This window comes from Rhinopithecus bieti, unplaced genomic scaffold (assembly GCF_001698545.2).
Source record: "Rhinopithecus bieti isolate Rb0 unplaced genomic scaffold, ASM169854v2 scaffold_22436, whole genome shotgun sequence".
NCBI lineage: Eukaryota > Metazoa > Chordata > Mammalia > Primates > Cercopithecidae > Rhinopithecus > Rhinopithecus bieti.
Genome location: NW_016810644.1, coordinates 919,229 through 931,998, shown reverse-complemented (window position 1 = coordinate 931,998; position 12,770 = coordinate 919,229).

Below are 12,770 nucleotides of genomic sequence, written 5' to 3'. Positions count from 1 at the left end.
CTAGCCCCAACTGCCGCCGCCGCCCGCCCGCCCCGGGGCCGCCGGGAACTGCCGCTGGCCCCCCCACCGCCCCAGGGATCTCCCGGCCCCCGCCCGGCGAGCTGACGTCACGGCGCTGCCCCAGGGTGTGCTGGGCAGGTCGCGGGGAGCGCCGGGAAATGGAGTCCATAAGCGGAAGTCTCCCCTGGCCACTTTCAGGAGTCGCTGTGCCCCGATGCACACTGGGAAGTCCGCAGCTCCGAGGTGCCCAGTGGAAATCACCGGATGAGGGCCTCCTCCGGGGAATGCTGGGAAATGGAGTCTACAGACCGGAGGGGTGCCCCACGGCATACTAGGAAGCGTAGAGTACCGGGTAAAGGGGACGAAGAGCAGGCTGCCCCGGGGCAGTTAGGAAATCGACTGGACAGCCGCGTGGGAGGGAGTGCGGGGAGAGGCAGGGTTGTTTTGTTATTGTTGTTTTATTTTGTTTTGTTTGTTTTGAGACGGAGTCTCGCTCTGTCTCCACTCTGCAGTTCAGTGGCGCGATATCCGCTCACTGCAACCTCCGCTTCCCAGGTTCAAGCAATTCTCCTGCCTCAGCCCCCAGAGTAGCTGAGATTACAGGCGCCCACCACCACGCCCTGCTAATTTTTATATTTTTAGTAGAGACGGAATCTCATCATGTTGGCCAGGATGGTCTCGATCTCTTGACCTCGTGATCCGCCCGCCTCCGCCTGTAATCCTGCTGGGATGTCGGGCCTCAGCCTCCACGCCCGGCTGGGTTTTATTTATTTTGGGTTTTTTCCTGACCCCTTAACTCGAAATAAGCTCCAAGAGGGCAGGGACTTTTGTCTTCTGTGCATTACTTGTCCTCGGTTCGTAGAACAGAACCTGAGAGTACGTGATGGCAAATATTTTTGGAATGAATGAATGAATGAATGGGTTCACCAGGGCACCATGGGAAACTGAGTCCACAACCCAGAAGCCGTGAAAGACAGTCCATTTCCAAGCTTCCCTGGGTGACCTCCCAGGGCATGCTGGGAAATGAAATTTGCGGGGCAAAGGTCAGGACCACGATCCTAGGGCACGCTGGGAAATGTAGCCCACAGGGCCACACCCCTAAAAGCACAGCGGGTGGATGGCATCTCGGGCTCGGGGCAGAAGTCCACAGTCCCTAATGGTAATCCCTGAACCACACGGAGGAAAGGAACTCAACAGGGACAGGGCTCCCACAGCCTTCACTGGTCCGCGTTTCTCCTGCGCCCACCCGGACCTCCCGGGACCCGTCCAGGCCCCGGCGCGCTCTCAAGGCATGCTGGGATTGGTGGTCCCGGGCGAGGAGTTCCAGCAGGTGGGGGGCGAATCACCTTATATCGGGCCCAAGCGATGATCACACCTTAATCTTCACCTTACGGATCCTGCGCCTAACTCCAAATTGGGAAGGTGGCTGACGCTTTGAGACAGGAAGAGACCCACCAAAATCACACAGAATTGGGCCGAAATCCAGACAGAGGCTACAGACTGTTTCCCAAGCGCTGTGGGAGTTTCCCACCCACTCTGAAGTCCTTGGGTTTGCGCGGAGAAGTAAACTGTGCGTCCCACGAGGCCCGTTTCTTTCTCTCTCTCTTTCTTTTCTTTCCTTTTTTTTTTTTTTTGTTGTTGTTGTTGTTGTTGCTGTTACGACAATGTTTGTGGTTTTATTGTACCATGAGGCATTGAAACATTCGAACAACTCAGTATCTGGGTGGTGAGGCAGCTGCTTTCTCCACTTTCTTTAGGTTACTAGAGCAACTTGTCAGATTTTTTTTTTTTTCTTTTCTTTTTTGGGACAGAGTCTTGCTCTGTCGCCCAGGCTGGAGTGCAGTGGCGCGATGTCGGCTCACTGCAAGCTCCACCTCCTGAGTCAAGGGAGTCTCCTGCCTCAGCCTCTCAAGTAGCTGGTATTACAGGCGTGCTCCACCACGCCCGGCTAACTTTTATGTATTTTTAGTAGAGACGGGGCTTCACCATGTTGGCCAAGATGGTCTCGAACTCCTGACCTCGTGAACCGACTGCCTCGGCCTCCCAAAGTGCTGGGATTACAGGCGTGAGCCACTGCGCCTGGCCAGATTTGTTTTTCTGAAAAAAGGAAGGACAACCTTTTGCATTAAGTCTTTCCAAGGCATGCGCTGGTACAACACAAACTTCTCCCATCAGATGCAGCTAGTGTCCAGACATCACACACAACACCTCGGTGGCAGCGGCTCACTGTGCCCTCTCCCGCCGCGGCCCTGCTCATTTGTGCATCATATCTGGAGCAGTGGAATAGTTCTGGAAAGAGGAGGGAGGAGGAGGCAGCGCGAGGGCCGGGTGGAGAGGATGTCAGCTGAAGTTGTGCAGGGCAAGCCTGAACATGTCATTGGTGCAAACCCAAACATCATTGCATCACTGATGTTTGGTTTGGTTTGGTTTGGTTTGGTTTTATTTTTCAAACAGTCTCACTCTGCCACCCAGACTGGAGTGCAGTGACATGATCTCGGCTCACTACAACCTCCACCTCCCGGGTTCAAGCGATTCTCCTGCCTCAGCCTCCCGAATAGCTGGGATTACAGGCGTGCTCCACCACGCCCGGCTAATTTTTGTATTTTTAGTAGAGACGGGGTTTCACCACGTTGGCCAGGCTGGTCTCGAACTCCTGACCTCAAGTGATCCTCCCGCCTCGGCTTCCCAAAGTGCTGGGGATTACAGGCATGAGCCACCATGCCCAGCAGATGTTCTTTAATAGGAATATCTGGTGGAACCCCATGATGGGGTCTTCATCCACCACGAAGCCTCTTTCTTTTTTTTTTTTTTTCCTGACCTCGTGATCAGCCCATCTCGGCCTCCCAAAGTGCTGGGATTACAGGCTTCAGCCACTGCGCCCGGCCACGAAGCCTGTTTCTATAGAAAGGGATAGTTCCGGTGGCTCTTAGGTGTGGTCCCTGAACCCCACACTTTCCACATACTTACACACCAACCTCCTTCCCCCAGGAAAACAGGAAGTCAATCTTCAGGGTATTATCCTGTAGCTCTGGTTCTATATGTATTCTGTGCCTTTATGTATAGTCGTGTGTATTTGCAATCATGTCTGTGGCCGGGTGTATGTTGTTGATGAATGTTTGTGTTTATGTTTTGGTTTTTTGGTTTGTTTGTTTGTTTGTTTTTGTTTTTGAGATGGAGTTTCACTCTTGTCGTCGCCCAGGCTGGATTGCAATGGCGCAACCAAAAAAGAGTAAAATAACAGAAATCAGAATGGGCTTCTAATACTCTTACCCCTCTCTCCACACTGGACAGAAGAGTCCATTTTATACTTTTGTGGGTGTTCTAACTTCCCCTCCTTATCTGAACCATCTTTATGATGCAGACTAATGTCTATTTTTCTGCTGTTACAGAATTGGGAACATTTTCTTCTTATCTTTCTGAGGTTATATACACCAGTGAGGAGGGCCTGCAGTTCCAAGGTTAAGCACCAGCATTCCACCGTTATCACTGAGAGCAAACGGCAGGCCCTAGAAGTGAAAACCAAACCTTTACCACAGAAAGACAAGAGCAAAAGATGATGTTCTCTAGTGGCATATGAAGATGTACACAGCCACCATCACATAGCTGTCAGATACTTTCTGGGTATCATCTCGTCAACTCCAGGAGGCAGAGACTAAGACTAGTCCCAGTCACAGAGCTAGAAACTGGCCAAAACAAGGTTCAATCTCAGGACTGTCAAATCCAGAACTGGAATTTTTTTTTTTTTTTTTTGAGACAGAGTCTCGCTCTGTCGCCCAGGCTGGAGTGCTGTGGCGCGATCTCAGCTCGCTGCAAGCTCCGCCTCCCGGGGTCAAGGGATTCTTCTGGGATTACAGGTGTGTGCCACCACGCCTGGCTAATTTTTGTATTCTTAGTAGAGACGGGGTTTCACCATGTTGGCCAGAATAGTTTCGAACTCCTGACCTCATGATCCACCCGCCTCGGCCTCCCAAAGTGTTGGGATTACAGGCATGAGCCACTGCACCTGCCATTTTTTTTTTTTTTTTTTAAATGGAGTCTCACTCTGTCACCCAGGCTGGAGTGTAGTGGTGTGATCTCAGCTAACTGCAACCTCTGCCTCCCAGGTTCAAGTGATTCTCCTGCCTCAGCCTCCCAAGTCGCTGGGACTACAGGGTCACACCACCGCGCCTGGCTAATTTTTGTATTTTTTATACAGATGGGGTTTCACCATGTTGGCCAGGCTGTTCTTGAACTCCTGACCTCAAGTGACCCACCTGCCTCAGCCTCCCAAAGTGCAGGGATTATAGGCATGAACCACTGCGCCCAGCTCAGAGCTGGAATTCTTAACCATTCTAGTGGAATACCGTTTTTTAAGTAGAAGTAAAAGTCTAAGGATGGCAGTCCAGGTAAAGATTGCTAATAGAGCTAATGGTGAGAACACATCCCACAGTTCATTGGGTGGGTTGGGCAGATGAGATATCCCAAACTGTGTTCCCCACAAATAAGCAATCACAGTCATGAAAATGTACATAGACATGTTTACGTGAACATGTACAAGCATAAGCACAGCCAGGCACGGTGGCTCACGCCTGTAATACTAGCACTTTGCAATGCCCAGCCAGATAACTTGTCTTTTTATTTACGTGATGCTAACCCATCCAGAGACACACCCACGCCTGACTAATAGGTCTGGCTTGGCCAAAAGCAGTGGCTCACATCTGCAATGCCAGTACTTTGGGAGGCTCAGGTGGGTGGATCACGAGGTCAGGAGTTCGAGACCAGCCTGGCCAACATAGTGAAACCCCATCTCTACTAAAAATACAAAAATTAGCCAGGTGTGGTGCATGTGCCTGTATTCCCAGCTGCTCGGGAGGCTGAGGCAGGAGAATTGCTTGAACCTGGGAGGCAGAGGTTGCAGTGAGCTGAGAACACACCACTGCACTCCAGCCTGGGTGACAGAGTGAGACTCCTTCTCAAAAAAAAAAAATGGGTATGGCTTGACCCCAAGAACCTGGTATGACCTCCATGAACCTGGTCTGACCTCCAAGAACCTGGGTTCTTGTTCTTGGGTAGCAAGTATGTTCCATGTGCAGGATCTATATATTTGTGCTGTGTAACAAAAAGGGTGGACTGTGTCAGAGACTGCTAATGTCTGCCCACAGCTATCGTCTCCATCCTCAATAGTAGAATGGAAATCTTATTTGGAATAGTAAAGCACCCAGCTAGCTAAAGCGCAACGTGGAGACCCAGTCTCCTTTGCAATGAGAGGAAGCCAATGACATGGAAATGAACATTGTTGGGCGGGGCTCCCAGAAAGGCTTCGTCGAGGCGGGGTGCAGGGACTCGCACCTAGAATCCCAGCACTTTGGGAGGCTGAGGTGGATGGATCACAAGGTCAGGAGTTCGAGACCAGCCTGGCCAACATGGTGAAATCCCATCTCTACTAAAAATACAAAAAGTAGCCGGGTGTGGTGGCGCATGCCTGTGGTCCCAGCTACTCAGGAGGCTGAGGCAGGAGAATCGCTTGAACAGAGGAGGCAGAGGTTGCAGTGAGCCAAGATCTTGCCACAGCACTCCAGCCTGGGCGACAGAGCAAGACTCCATCTAAAAAAAAAAAAAAAAAGGAAAAGAAAGGCTTCATCAAAGAGGCTGATTCAGCTGAAGGCTGCACATTTTTGGTCTTCTCTCCTGCCCTCCTCCTTCTTAGAAAGTGGACGTGAGGGCTGCAGCTCGAGAAATCATGCTGTGCTCATCAAGTGACCTTATAGCTGGAAGTAGCGCAGAAAGGCAGAAGAAGACTTATTTATTTATTTATTTATTTATTTATTTATTTATTTATTTTTGAGACAGGGTTTTGCCCTGTCACCCAGGCTGGAGTGCAGTGGTGTGATCATAACTTACTGAAGCCTCCAACTCCCAGGCTCACGCCATCCTCCTGTGTCAGTCTCCCAAGTAGCTAGGACTACAGGTGCACACCACCGCATCTGGCTAAGTTTTTGTATTTTTTGGTAGGGATGGTGTCTCATTATGTTGCCTATGCTGGTCTCGAATTCCTGGCCTCAGGGAATACCCTCACTTCGGCCTCCCAAAGTGCTGGGATTACAGGTATAAGCCCACATCCCAGGCCAGAAGCTCAATTCTTTATTTTATTTTATTTTATTTTATTTTATTTTATTTTTTTGAGATGGAGTCTCACTCTGTCACGCAGGCTGGAGCACAGTGGCATGATCTCGGCTCACTGCAAGCTCCGCCTCCCGGGTTCACACCATTCTCCTGCCTCAGCCTCCTGAGTAGCTGGGACTACAGGTACCCACCACCACACCCAGCTAATTTTTTTTTTTTTTTTTGTCTTTTTAGTAGAGATGGGGTTTCACCGTGTTAGCCAGGATGGGCTCAATCTCCTGACCTCATGATCCACCCACCTCAGTCTCCCAAAGTGCTGGGATTACAGGCATAAGCCACAGCGCCCGGCCTCTTTTTTTCTTTTTTGAGATGGAATCTTACTCTATTGCCCAGGCTGGAGTGCAGTGGCATGATCTTGGCTCACTGTAACCTCTGCCTCCAACGTTCAAGCAATTCTCCTGCCTCAACCTCCGGAGTAGCTGGGATTACAAGCGCACACCACCACACCTGGCTAATTTTCATGTATTTGTAGAGATGAGGTTTCACCACATTGGCCAGGCTGGTCTCGAACTCCCGACCTCAGGTGATCCACTTGCCTCAGCCTCCCAAAGTGCTGGGATTACAGACATGAGCCACCACACATGGCCTTAGAAGCCTCAGTTCCTGATGACGGTTGGGATATGTCTTCCCTTCCCTGCACTGCCTACCTCTCATCTTTAGGTTACATGTGAGAAAACAAATCTCCAATTCACCACAACTATTGTTATCTGGGGAGCTGTCTCTTACGATCAGCCAAACATAACTCCTCAATGACATTGTCAGTTTTGCACTGCCTTTATAATGGGGAGGGATCTGGGTCCAGCTGTGGCAACATGAAGAGGCACTGGCGGGATGACCACAGCCAGGCCCTGTTGATTCACCCAGAGACTGCAGATGTACAAGCAAGTCCAGCCAAGATCAGCCAAGCTCAGCCAGACGAGAACGCCCAGCTGAGCCCAGCCCGATTTGCCAACCGTCAAACCATAAGTTAAATAAATGACTGCTGACTCAAGCCACTAATACTTGGAGTGACTTTTTTCTTTTCTTTTCTTTCTTTTTTTTTTTTTTTTTGAGACCAAGTCCCACTCTGTCATCCAGGCTGGAGTGCAGTGGCACAATCTCAGCTCACTGCAACCTCCACCTCTGAGGTTCAAGTGATTCTCCTGCCTTAGCTCCTAAGTAGCTGGGATTCCAGGCACCAGCCACCACGCCCGGCTACTTTTTGTGTTTTTAGTAGAGATGGGGTTTTACTATGTTGACCAGGCTGTCTTGAACTCCTGGCCTCAAGTGATCCACCTGCCTCAGCCTCCCAAAATGCTGGGATTACAGGTAGGGGTGAGCCACCATGCCAGGCCTGGGGTAACTTTTTATGCCACAAAAACAAACTGATGCAGGCATTCCAAGAGGCCTTTGAGGCCGCTGATTGCAAGACACTCTGCCTTTGATAAAATGTAGTGGACAGAGAAGCAGTGGTTTCAGTGGCAAAGATGACAAATTGTCGCCCAATATTCTTTGTCCCCTTCTTTCTCAACATAATGGAACCTCTGATTTACGCTGGGTTTAGCATAGCCACCTAGAATAATGGTTACATTTACCAGTGTCAGGCCTCTGAGCCCAAGCTAAGCCATCATATCCCCTGTGACCTGCACGTGTACATCCAGATGGCCTGAAGGAACTGAAGAGCCACAAAATACGTGAAAATGGCCTTAACTGATGACATTCCACCATTGTGATTTGTTCCTGCCCCATCTAACCGATACGATATATTCTCCCCTGCCCTTAAGAAGGTACTTTGTAAAATTCTCCCCGCCCTTGAGAATGTACTTTGTACGCCCATCCCAAACCTATAAGAACTAATGATAATCCCACCACCCTTTGCTGACTCTCTTTGCGGACTCAGCCCGCCTGCACCCAGGTGATTAAAAAGCTTTATTGCTCACACAAAGCCTGTTTGGTGTTCTCTTTACACGGACGCACGTGACATTTGGTGCCGTGACTCGGATCAGGGGACCTCCCTTGGGAGATCAATCCCCTGTCCTCCTGCTCTTCGCTCCATGAGAAAGATCCACCTACGACCTCGGGTCCTCAGACCAACCAGCCCAAGGAACGTCTCACCAATTTTAAATCAGGTAAGCAGCCCCTTTTTACTCTCTTCTCCAGCCTCTCTCACTATCCCTCAACCTCTTTCTCCTTTCAATCTTGGCACTGTCCTTCAATCTCTCCCTTAATTTCAGTTCCTTTCCTTTTCTGGTAGAGACAGAGGAGACACGTTTTATACGTGAACTCAAAACTCTGGCGCTGGTCATGGACTCGGGAAGACAGTCTTCCCTTGGTGTTTAATCATGCGGGGACACCTGTCTGATTATTCACCCATGTTTCAGAGGTGTCTGATCACCGTGGGGACACCTGTCTTGATCCTTCACCCTTAGTGGCAAGCACCACTTTCCTGGGGAGCAAGTACCCCCCACCCCTTCTCTCCATGTCTCTACCCTCTCTTTTCTCTCCACTTTCCTGGGGGGCAGGCACCCCGCCCCCACCACCTTCTCTCCTGTCTCTACCCTCTCTTTTCTCTGGGCTTGCCTCCTTCACTATAGGCAACCTTCCACCCTCCATTCCTCCTTCTTCTCCCTTAGCCTGTGTCCTCAAAAACATAAAACCTCTTCAACTCACACCTGACCTAAAACCTAAACACCTTATTTTCTTCTGCAATGCCGCTTAACCCCAATACAAACTCGACAGTGGTTCCAAACAGCCAGAAAACGGCACTTTCGATTTTTCCATCGTACAAGATCTAGATAATTCTTGTCATAAAATGGGCAAATGGTCTGAGGTGCCTGATGTCCAGGCATTCTTTTACACATCGGTCCCTCCCTAGTCTCTGTTCCCAGTGTGGCTTGTCCCAAATCCTCCTTCTTTCCCTCCCGTCTGTCCCCTCAGTCCCAACCCCAAGCGTCACTGAGTCTTTTCAGTCTTCCTTTTCTACCAACCCATTTGACCTCTCCTCTCCTCCCCAGACTGCTCCTCCTCAGGTTGCTCCCAGCCAGGCTGAATCAGGCTCCAATTCTTCCTCAGCCTCCGCTCCCCAACCGTGTAATCCTTCTATCACCTCCTCTGCCCACACCCGGTCCAGCTTACAGTTTCGTTCTGCGGCCTGCCCTCCCCCATCTGCCCAACAATTTCCTCTTAAAGAGGTGGCTGGAGCTAAAGGCAGAGTCAAGGTTAATGCTCCTTTTTCTTTATCCGACCTCTCCCAAATCAGTTAGTGTTTAGGCTCTTTTTCATCAAATATAAAAACCCAGCCCAGTTCATGGCTCATTTGACAGCAACCCTGAGATGCCTCACAGCACTAGGCCCTGAAGGATCAGAAGGCCATCTTATTCCCAATATGCATTTTATTACCCAATCCGCTCCTGACTTTAAATAAAGCTTTAAAAATTACATTCCGGCCCTCAAACCCCACAACAGGACTTAACTAACCTTGCCTTCAAGGTGTACAACAGTAGAGTAGAGGCAGCTGGGTAGCAACATATTTCTGAGTTGCAGTTCTGTGCCTCCACTGTGAGAGAAACCCCAGCCACATCTCCAGCACACAAGAACTTCAAAATGCCTAAGCCGCAGTGGTCAAGCATTCTTACAGGACCTCCTCCATCAGGATCTTGCTTCAAGTACCAGAAATCTGGCCATGGGGTCAAGGAATGCCCGCAGCCCAGGATTCCTCCTAAGCCGTGTCCCATCTGTGTGGGACCCCCTGGAAATCGGACTGTCCAACTCGCCCGGCAGCTACTCCCAACGCCCCTGGAACTCTGGCCCCAGGCTCTCTGACTGACTCCTTCCCAGATCTCCTCGGCTTAGCAGTTGAAGACTGACGCTGCCCGATCACTTTGGAAGCCTCCGGGACCATCACAGACACTCTGGGCAACTCTTACAGTGGAGGGTAAGTCCGTTCCCTTCTTAATCCATACGGAGGCTACCCACTCCACATTACCTTCTTTTCAAGGGCGTGTATCCCTTGCCTCCATAACTGTTGTGGGTACTGACGGCCAGGTTGCTAAACCTCTTAAAACTCCCCAACTCTGGTGCCAACTTGGACAATATCCTTTTATGCACTCCTTTTTAGTTATTCCCACCTGCCCAGCTCCTTTATTAGGTCAAGACATTGTAACCAAATTATCTGCTTCCCTGTCTTAGCCCAGACTATTCCTGGGCTACAGCCACACTTCATTGCCACCCTTCTCTCCAGTTCAAAGCCTCCTTTGCATCCTTCCCTTGTATCTCCCCACCTTAATCCACAAGTATAGGACACCTCTACTCCTTCCTTGGTGACAGATGATGCACCCCTTACATCCCATTAAAACCTAATCACCCTTACCCTGCTCAACGCCGATATCCCATCCCACAGCACACTTTAAAAAGGTTAAAGCCTGTTATCACCCGCCTGTACAACATGGTCTCTTCAAGCCTACAAATTCTCCTTACAACTCCCCTATCCTACCTGTCCAAAGACCAGACAAGCCTTACAGGTTAGTTCAGGATCTGTGCCTTATCAACCAAACTGTCTTGCCTATCCGCCCCGTGGTGCCAAACCCATATACTCTCCTATCCTCAATACCTCCCTCCTCCCTCCACAACCCATTATTCTGTTCTAGATAAACCTAGCTGACCCCATAAATCCTAAATCCTTTCCCCACTCCCCTTTCCATTCCTCAAAAAACAGCCCTAAAAGCTGCTCCTGCACTAGCTCTCCCTAACTCATCCCAACCCTTTTCATCACACGCAGCCGAAGTACAGGGCTGTGCTGTCAGAACTTTTACACAAGAGCCGGGACCATGCCCTGGAACCTTTCTGCCCAAACAACTTGACCTTACGGTTTTAGCCTAGCCCTCATGTCTGTGTGCAGCGGCTGCCACTGCTTTAATACTTTTAGAGGCCCTCAAAATCACAAACTGTGCTCAACTCATCCTCTACAGTTCTCCTAACTTCCAAAATCGAGTCTCTTCCTCACACCTGACACATATACTTTCTGCTCCCTGGCTCCTTCAGCTATACTCACTCTTCGTTGAGTCTCCCACAGTCACCATTGTTCCTGGCCCGGACTTCAATCCGGCCTCCCACATTATTCCTGATACCACACCTGACCCCCATGACTGTATCTCTCTGATCCACCTGACATTCACTCCATTTCCCCATATTTCCTTCTTTCCTGTTCCTCACCCTGATCACACTTGGTTTATTGATGGCTGTTCCACCAGGCGTAATCGCCACTCACCAGGAAAGGCAGGCTATGCTGTAGTATCTTCCACATCTATCATTGAGGCTACCGCTCTGCCCTGCTCCACTACCTCTCAGCAAGCCGAACTCATTGCCTTAACTCAGGCCCTCACTCTTGCGAAAGGACTACGTGTCAATATTGATACTGACTGTAAATATGCCCTCCATATCCTCACCACCATGCTGTTTTATGGGCTGAAAGGTTTCCTCACTACACAAGGGTTCTCCATTATTAATGCCTCTTTAATGAAAACCATTCTCAAGGCCGCTTTACTTCCAAAGGAAGTTGGAGTCATTCACTGCAAGGGCCATCAAAAGGCATCAGATCCCATCACTCAGGGCAACACTTATGCTGATAAGGTAGCTAAAGAAGCAGCTAGCGTTCCAACTTCTGTCCCTCATGGCCAGTTTTTCTCCTTCTCATTGGTCACTCCCACCTACTCTCCCACTGAAACTGCCACCTATCAATCTCTTCCCACACAAGGCAAATGGTTCTTAGACCAAGGAAGGTATCTCCTTCCAGCCTCACAGGCCCATTCTATTCTGTTGTCATTGCATAACCTCTTCCATGTAGGTTACAGGCTGCTACCCCATCTCTTAGAACCTCTCATTTCCTTTCCATCGTGGAAATCTATCCTCAAGGAAATCACTTCTCAGTTGTCCCATCTGCTATTCTACTACCCCTCAGGATTATTCAGGCCCTCTCCCTTCCCTACACATCAAGCTCAGGAATTTGCCCCTGCCCAGGACTGGCAAATTGATTTTACTCACATGCCCTGAGTCAGGAAACTAAAATACCTCTTGGTCTGGGTAGACACTTTCACTGGATGGGTAGAGCCCTTTCCCACAGGGTCTGAGAAGGCCGCCGTGGTCATTTCTTCCCTTCTGTCAGACATAATTCCTCGGTTTGGCCTTCCCACCTCTATACGGTCTGATAACGGACCAGCCATTATTAGTCAAATCACCCAGGCACTTTCTCAGGGTCTTGGTATTTAGTGGCTCCTGGTTTTGCCTCAAATCGCCACCCTTAAGTCTCTCTTGAAGTGGACAGAAGGTCTTCAGTGCAAGGTACCCTCCAATACTTTCACCCTGATGAAGTCCTATTCTTTTCTTTTATACTCACTCTTATTCTCATTCCCGTTCTTATGCCACCCTCTACCGCTCCACAGCTATCTCCACCACACTATCAATCTCACTCTCTCCTAGCCGTTTCTAATCCTTCTTTAACAAACAGCTGCTGGCCTTGCATTTCTCTTTCCTCCAAAATCGCCAAGGTCTCGACTTACTCACTGCTAAAAAAAGAGAACTCTGTATATTTTTAAATGAAGAGTGTTGTTTTTACCTAAATCAATCAGGCCTGG